The sequence below is a fragment of the Penaeus japonicus genome, unplaced genomic scaffold, assembly GCF_977035675.1.
Source record: "Penaeus japonicus unplaced genomic scaffold, GWHDUDI00000001_assembly GWHDUDI00000024, whole genome shotgun sequence".
NCBI lineage: Eukaryota > Metazoa > Arthropoda > Malacostraca > Decapoda > Penaeidae > Penaeus > Penaeus japonicus.
In genome coordinates this window covers 30,978,564-30,983,563 of record NW_028234426.1, presented here as the reverse complement: position 1 = coordinate 30,983,563, position 5,000 = coordinate 30,978,564, and the positions used below count along the sequence as shown (strand labels likewise).

Sequence of the window (5,000 nt, the reverse complement as noted above, 5' to 3'; positions counted from 1 at the left end):
TGCGCCATTTTTCAAATTCCGGTTGGCCTGGTTCAACGGAAAACAAGAACAATTTGTATAATGTTGCAGTTTGATATTTACAGTGAGTATGATATCAAAATTAAAACTAACTGAAAAATACACGCTTAAAGGGACGTCTGCTGTGACCTCAAACTTCACTTTTTTCATTAATTCGTTTTTCCATAGAGTGATCTTGGAATATCCATTTTATACATTTATAAAACTGTTACTTTAAGGTTAAGAACACTGATGACTATTTCTCAAAAACCAAATACAGTCTTTGAATGACTCATACAAATAACTGACTGAATTATATAAAATGAAACTAAGAAAATAGGTTAATTCACTTAGCAGTAATAATAGTTGTAATGGTTGAAATAGTATTGGTAATATTATCATTGTTATGAGAATAATTATCGGCAGTAGCCGTAGCAATGACAAAAGTAGTAGCAGAAGTAATAGCAGCAATAGTGGTAGAATTACTAGTAGTAGTAGTAACAGTAGTAGCAGTAGTATAGTAGTAGTAGTACTAGTAGTAGTAGTAGTAGTAATAGTAATAGTAGTAGTAGTAGAAGCAACATTAACAACAACAATAATGAAAGCTGACTTTGCAATCTAATGATTGTTTTTCATATGTGAATGAACGGCAATGTATGAGCCATGTCAAAATGTCACTCTAAATATTTTGCGGACTAAAAGCTCTTTGTTTTATGAATGGACCGCGGGTTGAAGTTCACTATGTTCACTAGGGCAACCTTGACCTACTAAAAGTAAATGTGAAAATCAATGCTACAGGTTTTAATAACTGGGATTATAATAATGATTATGAAATAATAATTGGATTACTATAACAATTATCTTTATTAATGCTGCTGCTGTTGCTGATAGTCCTAGCAACAGTTGTATGAATTAATATCTTGATGTTTATAATTAACGACGATGGTGACGATAATAGTATATATAAATAATATACAATAGTATTCAGACTATCAGAAGCAAAACTAATGGCAATTATAGAATTAATAAATCATTATCAATAATAATTAAAATAAGAAGGATAATAACAATAATATAAAATAATCATGAAAAAAAAAAATTACAGTTCGTACAGCAAGGAATATAAAATTAAATCGCCTTCACTTCTGACTAATAATTAATCTATCATTATCAAGCTTCGTGATGATAGCAAAATGAAAATAATATAAATGAATCTAACGAACTTTCAACGAAACTGCAATTATGACATGAAAAAATACACACCAAAAATAGTCACAATTAACTGTAATTAATTTTACAAGACTTACTCCCTTCTCACCATAGTCATTAAAATACACTATTGTATTACAACAGCAGCGAAATGCTAAAAGGTTAGTGATAACCACGGTCAAATATGCAAATAAAGGCAAAGGAAGGAAAATCACGAACAATGAACACATAAAAAGGAAACCATCTCACAAAGATAACATAATATCATCAGACATACATTTTTTTTCCCCACGTGGTAGAAATACAACACTGTAAGTATCGCACCCTAACTTGGGACGCCTACAGACTAATATAGGATGAGCCTAACACCTCCCAAATTCAACTAATGGGTTTGCAGTCGTTCTAACACTTTCCAACTGCCGGGGAAACAGTAGTGGCCTACATTCACTTGCACCCAAACACTGTTAATAGTGTTGACTGATAGATCCACGTGGATGCAGGTGGGATGTTCTCTTTATTTCTCTCTCTGTCTGTCTGGTCCTTTTTCTCTCTCTTCCTCTTTCTTTCTCTCTCTCTTTCTTTCTCTCTCTCTCTCTCTGTGCGTTCCTTTTCCTCTCTCTCTCTCTCCCCTTCTCTCGCTGTCTCTCTTTCTCTCTGTTTCTCTCTCTCTCTCTCTCTCTCTCTCTCTCTCTCTCTCTCTCTCTCTCTCTCTCTCTCTCTCTCTCTCTCTCTCTCTCTCTCTCTCATTCAGTTTATCAATATGTAGTAAGAGTATTGCCTTTTGCATAAATATGTGTGAGCATGCATGTACGTGTGTGCGTCGTGTAACAGCAGCACATCCTTTAAATGCAGAGCGTATACGATAGCTTTAAACATAAATTGCAAACTATTAAATAAATCTGACTAGCATTTAACCTCACCTATCTGAAACTGCTTTAAAACCGAAAAACACAAGGACATAAAAATTCATATACCATCACATGTAATGCCTAACCTTTCTAGTATTGTAGTAACTACTCGCTGTATCCGATTTCAGTGAATTGTAATGGATATAAACTCGGGCAGAATCAAATATCAGTGATTCGATGTCATCACAAAAAAAAAACATATGCATATATTACATAAAAAGTGGAGGGCACTTCTTACAAAAAGTACAACAAAAAATATACAAACACACAAAAAGACCCGCGCTCCCATATTAATAAGCGAGCGCGCCATACCAATTTCTCATAATGTACCTCCATTTTTCAACCGTACCCAGATTATATAGATGATATGTCTGTGTACATTATGGTAAATAGATATGCTACACTCCTTTTACTAAAAGAAACAAGCAAGACAGACCGTCTGTACGCTATTATTACGACGGACTCGATGCGTTTACATAAATGATTCACCAACATTATTTCCTCTTTGCTTTTGACACTCATGATTCTTTAGATCAAATATTCGAGTCACAGTACTCAACCAAAATGCAAAATACATACCTGAAAAAGTTGTGCGAAAGGGAGGGAGAAAAAGGTTTTAAATTAAAACATCGTGTATGTGTGTCAGTGGTTCTGATTACGTTGTGAAGCAGCATTACCTAGTGTCAGGGGTAGCCGGGCTTAAGGAACCTTGATGTGCCGACACTTTACGCGTTATACCCTCCCTGTACATCCTACATCACCACCTCGGAGCCGCCATTAAACTTTACACGTCGAGGAAAACTTCGAGTTCATGTTACCTATCGGTGACGTCACGCGACATTCCTGACAATTTTATCTGTTCTACACAACAATTTCCTCCTGACGAGCACTGGCCGGGGCGGCGCGGCGGCCTTCCTTCACTAACAACTTGGCCACAGTATTCCTCGACCCACCAACATGAACAGTTTCTGAGGAAGCGACTGAGTATATCTCACAAGAACGACAAAGAACCTTTCAGGCCTGTATGCTGTACGTGATCACAGCTCCCAACGACCTTGTATGAAAGTCTCGACTATGTAGCATTACCATCACGTGGCTCACTGAAGGCTACCGAAGTAAAACACAGTGTGGCTGCCGATGAAATGTCGCAGTACAGACTTAGAGTCGGTCAGCGGTCAGGCATTATATGATGCACGCCATTGATTTCCGGTAAGTTGACACTCGTCCATAAGCGCTTGTGGTCATAGATTAAACACTGGTGTTGCGGTCGCAGGAGAAATATAGCATCGTTGTGGTTAAGTCCAAACTACCTGTTTTCGTCAAGGTGAATTAACTTTGTAGTATAAATCATGACTGTAATTTCCCTCCCATACAAGCCTCCCCCATAAACACTGCTCAAGGACTGATGACACACGCTTCTTTTTACCGTGACAGGAGGAGACGTGGGCACAGTCGCTCGGTTCTTGTGCACCTCTACTGCCGAAGGAACAGCTGAAGGCCTGGAGGGAGTGCGGTTACGACGGAGACACTGAGAGCCCCGCGACGTCGTCCATGCGTGGAGTGGAAGTGGAGTCGGGAGGACAGCATGCGAGGCACCAGGGACAACAACACGCTTGTCCAGACACCATACGAGTGCACGCCGGAAACGGTGCGGGGGTGGTGGGTGGGTGGGCGGTCGTGTGGGGGGGAGATGTGAGAGTGGGGGGAGGAGGGGGTCAAGACGTGATCCCTCTAACCCCCCCATTAGCCACCACCATCACCCTGCTCCTGCCACCTTTCCCCCCTCTTCCCTTCCCCCCATCTCTACACGGCATTCTCCCCTCCCCCTTGGTCTCCAGCACCCCCTCCTCCACCTCCTCCTCCTCCTCCTCCTCCTACAGCCCTTTGTCCCTCGGCCTCCCCGCCCCCTCCCCCCCTCTTCGCCTTACCGCATCCCCTTCCTCTAACCCCGATGGTCACTGTCACTGTCCAAGCGTAGCAGCCGCTCACCTCATCTCGTACGTAATCAATACCACTGACACTACACCCTATTTATCACACACATTTACCCAACGCTCACTGCCAACGGAGAATCACACTTACAAGATCCGTAAGTCAGCACAACAACACCACCCCGACGCAACCACCGCCACGCCAAGCTTGTGTCCTGTGGGGCCTACGCGGTGTGCAATGGTGGCGGGCAAAGCTGCGACTGCTGATGATGATGGTGGTTGTGTGGTGGTGGTGAAGGCAGGCAGCAGCCGGGCGGTCTAAGCCGGGGGAGAGGGCCGCTCCCGCCGCCTCTGCCTGCCTGCCACCCGACCAGTATTATCCGCAATCGTGGAAATGTTTCCTCGAATTGGTTCGTGATTTGTACTTTACTCTGTTTGCCTTTCTAGCTCTACTTTCCGCCTCTGCTAGTGAGAGTCTTCGGGAAATATGCTAATAAGCACCCAGGCTTGCCAGTAATGAGTACCTCAATACCTCCTAATCATTAAGGCCATCAATCATCACGCGACCATAAATCAATTACAATTCTAAAATCCAAACGAAAACGCGTAAAATTCTCGCGCGCGCGGCCCGGTCACATGGCGGGGGAGGGGGAGTAGGAGGAGGAAGGGGAGCAGGAGGAGGAGGAGGAGGAGGAGGAGGAGGAGGAGGGGGAGGAGGAGGAGGAGGCGGGGGGGTAAGGACTCAAGCTTTGAAAAGAGTGAAGCTGGGGCTGGCTGGGCTGGCTGGCTCGCTGGCTTGCGTCCCTCCCCACGTCCTACTTCAATCACACCAAACAAATACTGCTACAATCACCCAGCAAGGCGGACCGAGAGGCTGGGTCCGCGCGCGTCACCTTCGTTTCTATTATTGATATTCTTACTCTTACGACTAAAGACCCACGTATGCAGAGTACAC

General features: G+C 43.2%; 1 protein-coding gene across 8 annotated transcripts in view; it reads right to left on the bottom strand.

The window, feature by feature from the left end:
- LOC122253812 (uncharacterized) overlaps nt 1-5,000 on the bottom strand; it is a 47,013-nt gene that overhangs the window by 41,325 nt on the left and 688 nt on the right. For 2 of the 8 annotated variants that reach the window (XM_043017137.2, XM_043017145.2), the window contains exon 1: nt 4,197-4,730. The exons of 1 other annotated variant lie outside the window; for it this stretch is intronic. The gene's annotated coding sequence lies outside the window, so the exon portion shown is untranslated. Of the gene's footprint in view, nt 1-2,693; nt 3,502-3,540; nt 3,777-4,196 lie in introns of those variants that run through there. 5 more of the 8 variants (XM_043017143.2, XM_043017138.2, XM_086550989.1 and 2 more) reach the window with 5 other exon arrangements.